Consider the following 16,362-nt stretch of genomic DNA (forward strand, 5'->3'; position numbering starts at 1 on the left):
ATCCCCGTGAGACCGTGTTGGCCATTATTGATTTGAAAGTGAAATTAACACACTTGTGATATTTATTTTTCTAACATGCAAGTTATATGTCAAACTAGACTACCAATGCTGCTGCGTTAAATGTCACACCTTTGATTCACCAGAACGCTGGTATGCTAGCCAAACTCGCACTGTGAGCGAGCATTGTGCTGTGAGGAGTCTTATCAGCAGTATAGCAGGATCTTTGTATAAAGCGGGCTGGTGACAAACACCTTGGGGCGTGCCCTTTGTTATACATAAACTTTGTCATACATAAACTTTGTCATACATAAACTTTGTCAAAAGGTTTAAAAACATATCATACTTACTAGGATGAAATTCCCTGGAGCTAAATATATTTGTTTTATAATGGGTTTTATAATTCATACAATCAGTTAAAAGCCAGTATGTGTCAAGATTACAAAGGCTTTAACTGCTAATGAGCTTATTGTGTCTTAAAGGAGCCATTACAGGATTGACTGGGACCTGACCAGCAGGTATTACACCTCCAGTAATGGATTTAACTGGACTGCACACCTGCTCTTGTAGCATGTCGTTTCACTGAGACGATGACGTTTAGGCATTAATAAGTCTACATAATACACTTATTGTACTCAGCTGAAAAGAAGTGCCTGTTTAGAGAGTATTCTTAGATATTTGTTATTTAAAGCTGCTGTCCGGAGTTTCCGTTTGTTTTCAATTTATGTATAATTTTTTTAACAAAGCTTAAATGTGTTAGTCTAGTTCGATACTATAATATAAAGTTAGTATAACGCGATATGAAAATTTATTCCTGAGCTCCGCCTTCCTCTCATAGACCCCCATGTTATTCCAAAAAGCGCCGGTCGCTGCCGACCAATCAAGTTCGAGCTTCAGCTTTGTCATGCTGTCAATCAACGGTTACGCGCACAGCAAGCAAGCCCATGCAGAGCTGTGGGTGAGCTACGCACTACGCAACCGTGCGCACATTTGTTTTGCTTGTGGAGGAGAGAGCATCAGGGCTCAGCAACTTCCAGAAAAGTTACCAATCCCACGGCTTGTCAGGCCAAGAGACTGCAGGACGTTTTTTGGCTCGGGGTGCTCGCGTCGCTCCCCGACCACGGCCTCCATAGCCCGCCTGACGGCTTCGTTTAGATGCCCGACCTCTGGAGGAAGATGTTGGGGCGTCTGGGACATACTCTTCGTCAGAGGAGTCATGCAATTCTGAACTCTAGATAGAAATAAATAAACAATGTAACACATATACACGCGTAAATGCACTAAGTTTGATAAACAACGTCATCGAGAGGGATACACGAGTGTAATCGCATATTGAAACTTTACTAGTTCGTCCTAGCAGATTCATGTTATTTTGGTATTAGGACAAGTTAGACTCAATACAGCATTCTAACGTAATTCCTTTATTATTTACTAAATGTACTAAATGTAGAAGAGGGGAAAACAGCAAAACAGGCAAGATGCTGCAGCACTCCGGGCACCACTCTCATGTACTGCCCGCGTGCACAAATAAAGGGGCGACATCAGAGGGACGGAGGGTGGGACCACCAGTGTTCTGGGAGATGCTGCGATTCAAACTCCGGACAGCAGCTTTAAGACTGACCAAATTAAAAAGACTGGGGAGACAGCCGTAATAGATGACTCAGCTGCCACATCAACCTTTACAAAATGTTGGAATAACAGAGAGTACTTTAACCAACTGAGCCAAGTAGGTGTTTCCCCCTGGGACATGTTATCCCTGCTGCTGTCAGAACTGACTGACAGCAGCAGATTTTTCACTCTGCAGGTTTTTTAGGTGGTGATGGAGGTGCCTTTCTACAGTGTTTATCTTCCCCATACAGTCTGTTATGTTTCTGCTGTGCTGTGGTCACACAAATAACTGCAGTTGGTACAATCCATGCTTCTTTTGCTCTGTGCTTTCAACCATGACATGTCAAATTGTGATTTTTTAGACTAGGTTTGAAATGGTGAGATTTTGGTTCATGGAATAGCTCCATTGCGTGTATATTTGTTAGGTTAACTAAGGGCAGGTTAATCATATTGTTTTTGATTGCCTCTGCAGTATCTTTCTATACACTGACCACAAATTGACATTAAAGAAATACTAAATATGTCTTGCAAAAGCAAATATATTTTACGTAAATCTCTTGTAACAGATGTAATCTCTTATCCTAATGCAGGACACACAAACCACCATTTGTACAAGTACAGGAAACAATGACCATGCATTAACAGTTGTTTCTTTTTTGATGTGCAAAGGTCCGTAGACTACATGTCGTAAAATGGCTGTGTGGTGTGAGGAAGTAGTTTGCAACTCATTCCTACTTGAGACTAGCAGTGTAATGGTATTACATTCATCACTGTTGCCAGGCAAGTTATTCTATATAGGCACTTGATGTTAACAAGGATGATGAACTGATGGTACAATGTTGTATTCGACAATAACACAAATTTTGGTTACTTGTGAGCAGTGACGTGCACAGACAGACACCAGGTGGTTCTAGAGCACCTGCTCCTTGCCCTCAGCATCAAACAGGTGCCCTCCACATGTCAACTTTAAAAAAAAAAATTAAACATTAAACACACACAGAGACTCGCACATAGAAACACACACACACACACACACACACACACACACACACATGACCCGTGCCATGCTCTGCTGCCACCAGAAGTCAGTAGTAACGAGTTACATTTACTCCGTTACATTTATTTGAGTAACTTTTTGGAAAAAATGTACTTCTGAAAGTGGATTTCCCCGCCATACTTTTTACTTTTACTAGATTTGTGAAGAAGAAATGCTACTCTTACTCCATTACACTGGGCTACACTCGACTCGTTACTCGTTTCACTGACCACATAGATATGCTTTATTCTGACGGAGAGATGCCCCAGTGGCTCTACCACATGACCGTGTTTCACCAATCAGACGAAGCAACAATAATCACATGACTCCGTTTCACCAGACGTCACCCTGCAGTCACATGACCACAGACGAACTGTGGCGGCATAGCGGCACAAACTCTACACAGACAGCAGACAGAGAATGAAAAAAACGGGGGTGTTTTCGAGAAATTTGATCTTGCTTCGAAGTCCGACAACATTAGCATAGCATTAGCATGGATATCTTCGGCTGAAGTGTGACATCAGGCTGGGTAGGTCCGTGTGATACAGCAGGGGGCGGGGGGAAGAGGGTGGGTAGTGAAATACAGCATGCACATACTGTCTATGAACATGCAGTATATCTTGTCACTGGAAGTAGTTTGCACTGTTCAAATATACAAATGTTACCTTACTACAGGCATTTGTTTCAAAAGCTTTATGTTGTGAAACACTGAGATTTGGAAATGTGTGTTTCTTGTGCCCTAACTTCTCATTTTGTTATTTATTTTTGCTATTTTTTTATGTTATTACTTGGAAATACCCGAATTTGGACATTATTTTACATTTTTGTCCATTTAATCACATCATTTCTAAAAAAAAAAAAATCGGACATTACAATCAAACAGTTACTCAGTACTTGAGTAGTCTTTTCACCAAATACTTTTTACTCTTACTTGAGTAATTTTTTGGATGACTACTTTTTACTTCTACTTGAGTGATATTATTTTGAAGTAACGTTACTCTTACTTGAGTACAGTTTTTGGCTACTCTACCACACACCACTCTGACCGTGACTCACCTGCCCTGCCCCACTGGACAGCAGCTGCACAGGCATCTCCACCCTGACTTTAGCCACCAACCAGGTAACTCGTAAATGAAGTAAGTGTATTGTTCATAAGTCTCAGTTGCCACACAGTGCATTTATTTGTCTCTGTTGTGAAGTAGTTATGCAGCGCTAAGCAACCGTGCCAAAACCAGCCAATTGCCCACCTGCTGAACAAGCTGGATGCTACCCATAATAATCAATTAATCGACATAACATGACGACGATGACCATACAACCAGTGTTATTTGGTGAATTGGTACAGCATAAGATCAGTATACTTTAACTGAATATTTACTTTGTGTAGGTTTATTATTATTACTAACCCTACACTGGGTAGAGACAACACTTGCTGTGACTTATTTGCTCAATGACAACAAGAAAAAGTAGCTTTCTGCCTTGTTGTAGCCTCATGTTAGGAATCAGTCTTCATATTGTCAATCTCTTTTAATTTACCAAAGTGAGGTCATCAAAATTTTCGAAGACATGACACCAAGGAGGATGCTCTTTTAAAGTAGGCAAGTGATAATGCTCACAAAACTCACTCACTTTTCTAAAGGTCATTTGCTTCCTTATGGCGTCATTTGCAATATTATGGTACAATGTTTTACTGACCCTTTGTGTGTTATTTAGATGTTAAAATAAATGTTGTTACAGAAAATGTGTTCCTGATTTTTTTTATTTTTTTCAAATCTCACACTGTTATATTAAGGTAGCCAGTGGTTTTACACGCTGCATGAGGTACTTTTTTTCCCACTGAGCACTTGCCCCCCAAAATGTCTGTGCACGCCACTGCTTGTGAGGTTAGTCCCACCTCAGTCACCTGATTTGTTTACTTATATGTGTATTTACTTCTTTTTTATATACAGTTATTCATCGATTTGTTTGGCTATCAATTCACCTGTCTTCTACTATATACTGCTGATCATCAAAGATTTCCAACATTGGGCCTAACTTTTGACTTCTGTGGATAACAGGAATTTGGAGATGATCTGAATTTAATGCTGTAAACACTCACATTTTTTAATTAACTTTAATCAACTTAATCAAGTTGTTTTTGTGCCTAAATCTAACCCAACGTTGGAATATTGGACAGGCACAGACAAAAGATATATCCTTGCCTTTGACAAAGTCAACTTTTAAATATGCTTCTCTGTTTGTTTTTGTTTTTTTTTGTTTTTTTTTACATAGGTCATGAACTAAGGAAACTGAATTTAATTTGCAGTAGATGTTGTGTGAAGCATCCACTAGACAGACATTTTAATGGCTCAACACTCAGTGGCAGACTATTTTTGTTGTTTTTGTTAAGATCCTGTTCTAGCTCTTGCCCTTCCTCCTTTTCCCTCTTTCCTTCTCTTTCATTCCTCATCTGTTCTATCTGTTTTGATCTCTCCTTGGCTCCCTCTGTCAAATCTCCCTCATATCTCTCTCTCCCTGTCACTCGTCCCTGTCTCTTGCTCTCCCTGCTACACCTGCCTGCTCTCAGCTGATTACTGCAGATGCCTCACATTGCCATAATCAGCTCACCTGCCCACAAGCTCTCCTCACTACTTAAGCCTTGTTCATTCAGCTACACCTCGCTGAACCATAAAGACTCATCTCCACAGCGACCCACATTGCTTCATGGACTCCGTTTCCCCTCTCCTGCATTTTCCCTCAAGGACTCAGTTCTCCCCTGGATTCCTACCAGCCCGGTTTCAGTCTCCAGCCTGTTTTCCTGTTCTGTCTCTGTCTGCCCCTGGATTCCCGAAGCCTGTCTTCCCCCGTTGTCAGTTTCCCCATTTGTGAGTGCTGCTCCTCAGCTTAGTCTTGTTATTCGGTTAGTTTAGAAGATCACAGTTTTGGTATTTTGTGTTTGTAGTTTTAGTAGTTGTTTTGAGTGGTTTGGTTTAGTTCCGTCTCCCCCAGTCCCGTTCATCAATTATGTATTGGTTAATTATTTAGGAAAATAAAATCGTTTTTCATAATCACCTGGTTTTCATGTTCTCCCTGTGCATGCGTGGGTTTTCTCCGGGTACTCCGGCTTCCTCCCACAGTCCAAAAATATGCTGAGGTTAATTGATTACTTTAAATTGCCTGTAGGTGTGAATGTGAGTGTGACTGTAGCCCTGTGACAGACTGGCGACCTGTCCAGGGTGTCCCCTGTCTTCACCCGAGTCAGCTGGGATAGGCTCCAGCACCCCCCGCGACCCTAGTGAGGATAAAGCGGTGAATAGAGAATGGAGTCCACTCCTCTTCAGTGGCTGTGCAAAGTTGCTGGATATTGGCAGGAACTGGTACATGCTGTCGTATACGCCGATCCAGAGCATCCCAAACATGCTCAATGGGTGACATGTCCGGTGAGTATGCTGGCCATGCAAGAACTGGGACATTTTCAGCTTCCAAGAATTGTGTACAGATCCTTGCAACATGGGGCCGTGCATTATCCTGCTGCAACATGAGGTGAAGTTCTTGGAGTTATGGCACAACAATGGGCCTCAGGATCTCGTCACGGTATCTCTGTGCATTCAAAATGCCATCAATAAAATGCACCTGTGTTCTTCGTCCATAACGGATGACTGCCCATACCATAACCCCACTGCCACCATGGGCCACTCCATCCACAACATTGTCATCAGAAAACCGCTCACCCACACGAGGCCACACACACTGTCTGAAAATCTGCCCTGAACACTGTAAACCGGGATTCATCCGTGAAGAGAACACCTCTCCAACGTGCTAGACGCCATCCAATGTGAGAATTTGCCCACTCAAGTCGGTTACGACAACGAACTGGAGTCAGGTCTAGACCCCAATGAGGACGACGAGCATGCAGATGAGCTTCCCTGAGATGGTTTCTGACAGTTTGTGCAGAAATTCTTTGGTTATGCAAACCGATTGTTTCAGCAGCTGTCCGAGTGGCTGGTCTCAGACCATCTTGGAGGTGAACATGCTGGATGTGGAGGTCCTGGGCTGGTGTGGTTACACGTGGTCTGCGGTTGTGAGGCTGTTTGGATTTACTGCCAAATTCTCTGAAACGCCTTTGGAGACGGCTTATGGTAGAGAAATGAACATTCAATACACGAGCAACAGCTCTGGTTGACATTCCTGCTGTCAGCATGCCAATTGCACACTCCCTCAAATCTTACCACATCTGTGGCATTGTGCTGTGTGATAAAACTGCACCTTTCAGAGTGTCCTTTTATTGTGGGCAGTCTAAGGCACACCTGTGCACTAATCATGGTGTCTAATCAGCATCTTGATATGACACACCTGTGAGGTGGGATGGATTATCTCAGCAAAGGAGAAGTGCTCACTATCACAGATTTAGACAGATTTGTGAACAATATTTGAGAGAAATGGTGATATTGTGTATGTGGAAAAAGTTTTAGATCTTTGAGTTCATCTCATAAAAAATGGGAGCAAAAACAAAAGTGTTGCGTTTATATTTTTGTTGAGTGTATATTTCCTTTATCCCATTCTCGGAGACAGGGTTGGTTGTTGATCATGCAAATCTCGGACCAAAGGGGGTGGTATTTATTCTCTAAGAAAAGGAGAAGAGAAAGAGGCTGTCTGGATTTATAATCTGAGAGCCATGCCTCTTAGAGGGATGAATGAGGATTTTAGCACTAGAGAATTAGTTAGATATTTAACCCTCATGGCCTGTTTGATATCCTGGAGACCATAGGTCCTTTTTAACAGCCTGGAATATATATCCTAAAATGCATTACCTTAATAAGTATTTACTTTCAACATTCTCTGGGGATTGCTAATGAACACAATTTTAATTAAGTGGTTCACGGATCTGCATTATTATTATTATTTCTGTTTTGCTTTACATCGTTAAATACAATGGAATAATCCTCCTAATTCTCAGCTAAGTCTATTAGTTTTACAACAATTTATTAATAAGAAGTCCAAAGGTGAGTCTGACCTCTCCAGGCTTGATGACTTGGTGACTTTCAAATAAAAGAAAAACATATTAAAGCCCACATAGCACATAGAACATAAAACAGTTCATTAGTTAAAGGGTTATGGGCATTTTCTCATCTTCATCAAATGTGTCCAGAAAAAGTCTGGGTTGTGGCAGCCTATGTAAAATATACATGTACACAAAACATTTTAATAATGTTGAGAAACCTTTACCATTTTTTACACTTTGTTATGTTGCAGCCTTTTCTAAAATCATTAAAATATATGCATATAATTTCCTTGCAATAATCTACTCTCAATTATTTCGGAATGTTTGAAGACTTAAAAATTGAAAAGAAGTAGTCACGACTGTGGCAGGTGCAGGTGAGGGTGCCTGGTGCCCTCTAGATATGACACTTTGGACTTAAGCCAAACAGTTAAATCTTGGTTTCATCAGATTAGAGAATCTTATTTGTGTAAAACAAAATGTGTGTGTGTGTGTTTTTATTTTATTTTTTTACAAAATTTGTAAAACGTACAGAGGTCTGAATACATTTTAATTCTGTTGTGCTATGTTTACATTCTATTAACAAGTTTAAAATTTACTTGAAATTGTGCTTCTTGACCATTCATTTGATAAATATTCATCTTTTTTTCAACATTTAGTACTGTACTTCCGAAAAGTATTTGAGGTGAAGCCTCAGATTCATTTACCAGTGGCATCATGTCAAACATTAAGCATTTATATGGAATGTATAAAGTGCACATATTCAGAGTGCGTTATTGTATAGGATGTACATGGTTTGTTGTTATCCATTTTAAAATGCACAGCAGCAAGAACATCTGGTTGAAATGTGCTGGTTTGTAAAAAACAGTTAATATAAATGTGTATTGTATAAATGCCTGGGGAGTCTGCCTCTGTGAGCGTGAGTCTGCTGACATGAGCCACAGCCTCCGCTTTGCATGTAGATGCTTCTTTGATGCTAGCAGATTATAATAAATTATGCAAAATTTCACAAAGATGAAACTAGAGAAAGCACTGGTGACCTCTTGCACTGATGTGCTTTATTTAATATGCATCACTATTATGTTCTTGCAACTTCTAACCAGCTGTCTCTGCATCATCAACAACTGGCTGAGACTTCAAAAGGTTTTAAAAAACCAAAAATGTTAAAAAAGGATTTTAAAAGGTAATTGGAACACGATTACATACCCAAGCACCACTTTCTGGAGCTACAACTTTGTAGACTTTGAGTATGAGAAGTACTTTCAAGGATAAGGACACATTTTCTGGATTATGACCATAAACACTACTGTGATCAAAAGCTCCTTCGGGTGTAAAACCTCAAGTAAATTCTTTCCATAAATTCAGCCTCCCCTACATTGTCAATGGAGCAGAAAAAGTGCTGTTTCATGACTGAAGAGATTTAGGGGTTTCTAGCTTTAGAAGAGACTTGCTCATGTTTTTAAGTATTGATTAAACTGTCTAAGATTACAAAAAGCCTCGGAGGGACTGGGAGGGGCTGGTCCATCAAGGCAGGAGTGTCTGTTAACAAGTGTGAATGTGGACAGATAAAATGAAAAAAAAATCAAAGACTTCTGGAAAATATGCTTATATTTGTCATATTTGATGCCTTTAACACATGTATTTACATGGAATAAAGCAACAGGGTTCCTCTGATTGACCAAACCTCACAGAAATGATCCAACCTGATATAGGTTCTTCTGCTACTCTATCCAGTGATGTATAGCTGCTGTTAATTATGAACTTGTCCTGGTACCTAAAACTCATTCTGGAAATTTTGAACAACTGCCTCAGAAGTTCCACAGCTTTACACAAAGTGCTTCACTGTCACCTATCAAGCTGGATGAAGTTATTGGTTATGGTGTGCGTCTGGGGCATATTTGGGTGCTCTTGGTGTAAATATTATTTTTTTCAAATTGAAAATGTTATGTGACCCACAACTGGAGCACTTCTACAATGGATTGAGATTAAAATGTCCCAAATCAACCATCAATCCAATTGATGAACAGCTGCATTACAAAATCCATGGTTCTTTGATATGAAAACAGACAAAAATAAAAAATAAAATGAAGGAGATTTACGTCCCAACATACATTTTATTAAATGATCTCTAGCTAAGAACCCTACAGTTTCAATTTCTGTAGCATGAGACATTAACAATCTTTAGGAAAAATAAACTTACACTTTCACATAATATCTATATCAAATACAAGAACTGGCACAGCCATTGCTAAATATGACATTTTAGGCAGAAAGCAATCACTGTTTTTGTTTTGTTTGTTTGTTTTATTCGCAATGTTGATTGAAAAGATTCTAACTTGCATATGCTAGCCTGTTTTGTATAGGAAGTTGAACTTACAGTTCCAGAAACCATTTTTTCCCCTTTTTTAATCAACAAGCCAACATTCACATCCACTTCATGCTGACTTTGACTTGACTTTTCACTGTGGCCATTTGGAATGACTGTAAGCACAAATGATTTATGACATTTGAACAGCACATCATAATACATCTCCAACACACACAAGTTACTTCACGGGTTCAGTCTGACTGCAGAAGAATGGAATGCCATATACCAGTTAAAAAACTGGTAGGAAACCCATGATGTTGGTAGTGGGGAAAAAAGTGCTTTCAGAGGAAAAGATATCAGTCAGCTTTTTTGAGATTTTAAAGAGAAATGAAGTGCTGTGTTTAGAAAACAACTCTCCAGGTGTTGAAAATGTTATGATGGAAAAATAACTTACCTACCTCGCTGACATTTTCAGCAGACATAATGATCTTAAGGCAGCACTTCAGGGCAAAAAGCATCACACTCTCTGACAAAATCGAAACAGAAAACAGTATCTGCAGTTCATTCATCTGAACAATTTTTAATTTGATGTTCTCTTGTTATTGGATGATTCTGAGAGCAAGAACAATGTACTGACTGATGACTTGCAGGTCATTGTCATGACCTTTTGCAGGTGAATGCCCATGCACAGATTGAGGACTTTTGCCCTGAAAAGAAAAGCAAATCAGAAGTCCTCCCACAGTTGATAGGAATACCAGTTGAACTGGAGGAGTTATTGATTGCTGTCACAACTAATATAGGCCTGAATCAAAGGTTTGCAGAGATACCACGGGCTGGATGTTGAATATCAGTGCAGTGTGCATATGGAGGTCTGAGTAGCATGGCATTGCTAAAACTTAAAAGCTCCTTTTTGCATCAACCTATCTCTGCGAGGCTCGCTTTTTAGCACTACAGTACCAAATAAAAGGTGCTCCCCATGCACCCCAGAGCAGGTTGCACTTGTAAAAAGGTTTAGTCCATCCTCTTAGCATGCTTTTAACCTCTTATGTTCTTACCCAACAGCACTTCATCTGAGACAGACAGCAGACGGCATTACAAGGGACACTGCCCTTGAAGAATTTAACATAAAACGCTATGTGTATCTTTGGGTTCAAATACTGCAAGCTAATAATGAGGTAAAGTGTCCCTCTAAATGCATTTAATCAAGTCAAAGCTCTATAAATTGTGCAGTAATGTTGCGTTAAAGTGGACACAAATGTTGTACAAAACTGTACTGACAGACAGCCATGGAGTCAATTACACTACTGCACAACACTGTCAATCAATGAACTAATTTATGAGGATCTCCATTCTGAATCTGTTAGTACAAACATTTGACAGATAAACACCATTGTCAGCACTGTCAATGTGAATGTGAATTACATCCTGCTGCCTGGCAGAAGCACACCTCAGAGTGAGGTGAAGCAAAGAGTTGGGAGGGGGAAAGGTGGGGGCTTGGGAAGTGTGGCTCCAACAAGGCAATTAATCGCACCTTGGGCTTGATGGATTTCTAATTGGTGGCTGATCACATCGGAGGTGTGCTGGATTATAGTGTCGGTAATGAATGGGAGAGACAGAGCGTGACAGATTACTGCTGCTACACCTCTCCCTGAACTGTGGGGGAAGTGTGTATGAATGGCAGTCTGCGTGCATATGTGTCTGTATTACAGCCTTTGCGTGTGAGTTTGTGTGTATCTGTGGAGGTAAGAAGAGACAGGTGTGTGTGTGTGTGTGTGTGTGTGTGTGTGTGTGTGTGTGTGTGTGTGTGTGTGTGTGTGTGTGTGTGTGTGTGTGAGTGAGTGAGTGAGTGAGTGAGTGAGTGAGTGAGTGAGTGAGTGAGTGAGTGAGTGAGTGAGGAGAGAGAGAGAGAGAGAGAGAGAGAGAGAGAGAGAGCCAGCACGTGTACAATCTGTGCTGCAAGTGTCTTTGAGCATATATGGATGTGAAAGGTTATCGATGGGTGCGTATACATCGGTATGATGCTGTTTTGACATTTGGAGAGCAACGGGAGTTGGGGGGGATGGGGGGTGAGGAAGTGAGGAAGACACATGATGAACATAGGGAGGAAAGAGAGAAATGACATGAAAGAAAAAAGAAACCTGGAATTCTTCGTAAAATCACACAAAGAAAAATATCATATATGGTTTTGTCCATTACAGTATCGAGCAACCTTTAACTCATAGCAGAACACATTCAAAGTGGCCTTAAATAAATGAATTTCTAGTCATTTATAACCTAATTTACATAATGAAGTCAGCTCTAAACATGCAGCCCATGCAATCATCCCTTCCCCTGTCTTGCTTATATGATGTATTTGTCCTATGCTGTTTTGGATCATGCTGTTTGTTATATGAATATGACCACAATGCAAACTGTGATTTAATCCTGAATGAAGAGTTATTTAAATATGCAAATCTGGATCATAAAAATAAATGGATTCATTCATTTATTCATCAGACTGAAACACACAGCAGGACAAGAAACAGGAGTCACATAAAAGAAAAGATTTCTTGCAATCCACTAATGAATCTTAGAGCTCTGTGATATACAATATTCAGCTGAAACTGAAGAATTACATAACTCATTTTAAATTCCAATGTGTTGTTCCTCTTGAGCCGGACAGACTTTAAGGTTTGTCAACCAACTAAAGGGGGAAAAAAGCAAATAGCACATTTGCCCTCATAAATCAGTCTATCAGTATTCATGAATATGTGTAGTATTACATGGAGGGATGATAAATTAAATGAATAGATTCAAAGAGAAACATAACAAATGCAGATGTTTCCTTACAAGGCACAATGATTCACTGAGTGATGTAATGAATATGTGACAGATTTGATTCCAGTGCTACAGCCTTCACAATTACCAACTGTCAACCCAGATGAATGCTAGAAGACCCCTGAGCAATGTGTTAGACAGCACACACCACCACCGTCATCAAAACACTAAATAAAGGAATATTTTTGGAAGCATTCTGTTGATCTCAAGCCACCCACGAGAATGTTTTCCTTCCATTTGTCATCCCAAATTTTAGAGGAACTATATGGATGATGACTGCAGTATAATGCAATGCGTGACTAATGACTGTGTTACAGCAGTTTAACTGTGCCTCTGCCGAATTTACAGTATTATCTGGTTGCAATGCATCAAAGAGAGCATCAGCTAAAGTGTCATTTCAATGAGACTGAAATGACTCAAGACAACAAAGGACATTACACGATGGGAGGCGGATGGGAGAGGGAGGGACACAAAGGAGCGATGGACTGAAAGAAGAGAAAGAAAATCAGAGGGAGAAGTCAACTTTGGCTGTTTTGAACAAGCAGAAGGAAAGGCGGTGAGGAGGCGGAGGGGAAGAGGGGAGGATGAAGTGAGAAAGCAGAGGGGGAGAGAGACGAGAGACAGACTGTGTGTGTGTGTGTGAGTGTCTGTAAAGTGAAGGAGGGAAAAAACAGGAAGAAAGGCGAGGAACTTTTAATGGCCCTGCTGTTGTCTTTGTCAGCACACTGTGACAGCCAGAATCAATTATTAACCAGGACCACAAGCCTTTGGAGGAAGAGAAGAAGAAAGTACAATGGGGAGGTGATGAAGGAGATCTGGGCTGGGTGGAGGGAGGATGAGAGCCAGGGCGATGATGTGAGGAAAGGAGGAGGATTGCACAGAAAAGAGAGAGTAGGAAAAATTAAGAAATGAAAAAGAAACAGCTGGAGGAAAGGATGAAGAGGAAAAAAATCGAAGCTAATGAGAAAAGTAGGCAAAAACAAGAAGATGATTCGTTTTTAACAGCGTTTCACCAAGAAGCAGCTATAATGGAGTGATAGATGAGTGGAATAAATGAGATGCAATGATTGGTACTGTGCGGCAGAAGGACAGAAAGAAGGCTGTGACCCCTGTAATATGTTTCCAGGCACTGTCTTGGAAGAGTGAAGCCACAATGCAAGGGCAGAATAAAATGATACAGCAAAATTCAGACAGAGCTAAAGGGAGTTTATTTATTGCAATTTTATCTGTAAATATGTGTGGAGAATTGTGAAACTCGTTGTGAGTGCTCATAATAATGCATTTATGTGCATCATGTCCACATAGATCTGTAAATGTTTTAACAAAATATGAAATGCATTCGCAATTCATCAGGATGTACAATGGTATAAAAATGTGTGCTCTGATTTCTGCATGTCTAAAAAAAAAAGTTGAAATATACAAAGAAAAAAATGAATGCTGTAATCTGTACAGAAATTAGTAAAAGCACACCATACCCACTGTCAAGCATGGTGGTGGCAGTATTATGCTATGGGGCTGCTTTCGTGCTAGTGGAACTGGTGTTTTACACAAAGTAATGGAACAATGAGGAATAAGGATTACCTCTACAGAAGATTGGGTCTTCAATAAAACATGTGCTGAGTTCGGCAAACATGTAGAAAAAAATCAGTAAATGTTTACACAGATCTCTGAATGTGTGTTGAGAGTTGCGCATGTGTACACAGAGCAGCAAATGGACATCTGTAAGTCATTTCTGTCCAAAATACAAAAACCACTTAATTACGGATTATCATTATTAGCAATGACAGTAATAATTTACACTAGCTTTTGTAGTTGTCTGGCTTTAAATTGGATACCATTGTGGTAATTCTACAAAATGTGAATTCACAAAGAGGGAGCCAAAGGTATGAAATTATCTTATACAGAAGTTTGTCTTTTGTATCCCTCTCAGAAGAAGAAAAATGAATTAGTTTATCTTGGTATATTCTAATTGTTAGAGCTTGATTCTCTAACTTGACACTCCATCTGTTTGTGTGGACCTTCATGATAAAATCTCCCATGCACTCAAAGTCAGGCCTTAACATGAGCAAGTCAAGAGTCAATACATTAAATATGCAAATGAATGATATATTTAGAGTCAGCAATAAAATTAATTAAAAGTAAAAAGTGAGGTTTTTCTCCCACTCCAACACAAGTTGTAAAACTAGACTGAGAAATCTTATTTTGAAGGACTGATCAAATAGTATCAAGGCAGTGTCATTCATCATTCGGTTATTTATCCGTGTTTCCCTTTTGATAGACAACATAAACATTACTTATCACACACTAAACTAATTAACAAAGACCAACTCCATCCATCATCTATACACCGCTTAATCCTAATTAGGGTCAAGTCGCCCAAGCCGACTTGACTTGGGCGAAGGCAGTGGACGCCCTGGACAGAGTACCCAGAGAAAACTCACGCATGTACAGGGAGAACATGCAAACTCTATGCAGAAAGATCCTGGGAAAGCTGAGACTTCTCGCTCCAAGGCGAAAGTAGTAACAACTATGCCACTGTGCAGCCAGACACCAACTCAACAATTAATAACTAAATCTTTTGATTACCAAGTTATCTGAACTATTATTTCAGGCTCCAGTGGCCACAATTGTCTTTATTCCATCTGACAGCACAGCAGCAGATAAAAGGGCTTCCCAAGATAGTGACTGCAAGGGAAGTTGAAATAAAACAAAGAGGACCGTGACTACAGCTGAATCTAAAGGTCATCCCTGGAGGATTATCAGATGTCAGAGCAGGCAGGGCATGCAAGAGCCAAAAATGCAAAAATCAAACAAACTCAAAGAACTAGTAAAGATCAGCACACACCAGGGCTACAGATTGTGGTTGACCCAGGCTGAAGAAGAGTGGGAAAACAAACAAAAGGAGAGACAGGCAAAGGATTTCCTGTCATTGTTATAATCTGTGAACAAAGACTCAGGTGATCCCACATACAACAAGGTGTTCTTTGGGATACAGACTGAAGATTTCTGGAACAGCTCCATCATGACACCACTGCATCGTTTAGTTCAATATCAAAGTCTTCATGATTAATTTTTGCTTGAATCTTACTGTGAAAACTATATATATATATATATATATATATATATATATATATATATATATATATATATATATATATAGAGAGAGAGAGAGAGAGAGAGAGAGAGAGAGAGTTCATTTGCAAAAAGTCCGTTTTGCTAAATTTTCAGAAAACGTTTTTTTTGTTTTTTATTGTGTACTTGAGATATCAATCAAACTGAAGTTGAGTGGATTTGACTCAGTAGAAAAATACATGACAAAATAGAGAAAAAATAAATTATGATTATTATCATTATTATTATTATTATTATTATTATCTCAAGTAAACAATAAAAAAAGAGTTTTCTGAAAAATGTATTAATTGCAATAATTGCATTTTTGTCAAACAGCAATATTTGACACAATAAGTAATTATTTTCAATTCAAATAAATTTTGGTTGACAGTTAAATCAATGAATAGACATATACATGTTTGTAATTTCAAAATTTGTAAAATTAATACAATTTTTAAAATGGGACATATAGAAAAAAAGTGATTTTGATGATTTAAGCCCTGGATT

The sequence above is a fragment of the Acanthochromis polyacanthus genome, chromosome 1, assembly GCF_021347895.1.
Source record: "Acanthochromis polyacanthus isolate Apoly-LR-REF ecotype Palm Island chromosome 1, KAUST_Apoly_ChrSc, whole genome shotgun sequence".
In the NCBI taxonomy this organism is placed as follows: domain Eukaryota; kingdom Metazoa; phylum Chordata; class Actinopteri; family Pomacentridae; genus Acanthochromis; species Acanthochromis polyacanthus.